Here is a 588-nt window from a genome sequence, read left to right as displayed (position 1 = left end):
CCCTGGGGGACACTATGGGGACACACGGCCCGAGGGGGACACACAGAGCTCTGGGGGACACTATGGGGACACACGGCCCGAGGGGGACACACAGAGCTCTGGGGGACACTATGGGGACACACGGCCCGAGGGGGACACACAGAGCTCTGGGGGACACTATGGGGACACACGGCCTGAGAGGGACACACAGAGCCCTGGGGGGCATTACAGGGCGTAGAGCCCCGGGGAGGGGGCACAGGGCCATGCAGGGGCTGTACGTGGGCTGTCCCCTGTAGCCCCCCCGTGTCCCACTGCAGAGCGAGGCCTTCACCCGCAGCACTCGGGCGGTGACGCAGCGGCAGCGCCGGGGACAGCGCCGGTGGCTCCTGGTGGCCCTCGGCCTCGGCCTCTTCGTCCTCCTCCTCCTCCTCCTGGGCCTGGGCCTGGCACTGGCCCTGGCACGGTCACCCCCAGCCACTGCCACTGTCCCCACCCCACAGGCACGGACCGAGTTCCCCCAGCACCGTGGAGCCCCTTTGACAACAGAGACACGGGGGGGAGGCCCATGATAAATAAACAGCAGGACTTGTTTGGGTAGACCCTACCATA

Source organism: Empidonax traillii, unplaced genomic scaffold (assembly GCF_003031625.1).
Source record: "Empidonax traillii isolate 1590-97213 ecotype Southwest subspecies unplaced genomic scaffold, ASM303162v1 scaffold3227:size14174, whole genome shotgun sequence".
In the NCBI taxonomy this organism is placed as follows: domain Eukaryota; kingdom Metazoa; phylum Chordata; class Aves; order Passeriformes; family Tyrannidae; genus Empidonax; species Empidonax traillii.
This window is presented reverse-complemented; position numbering follows the sequence as displayed.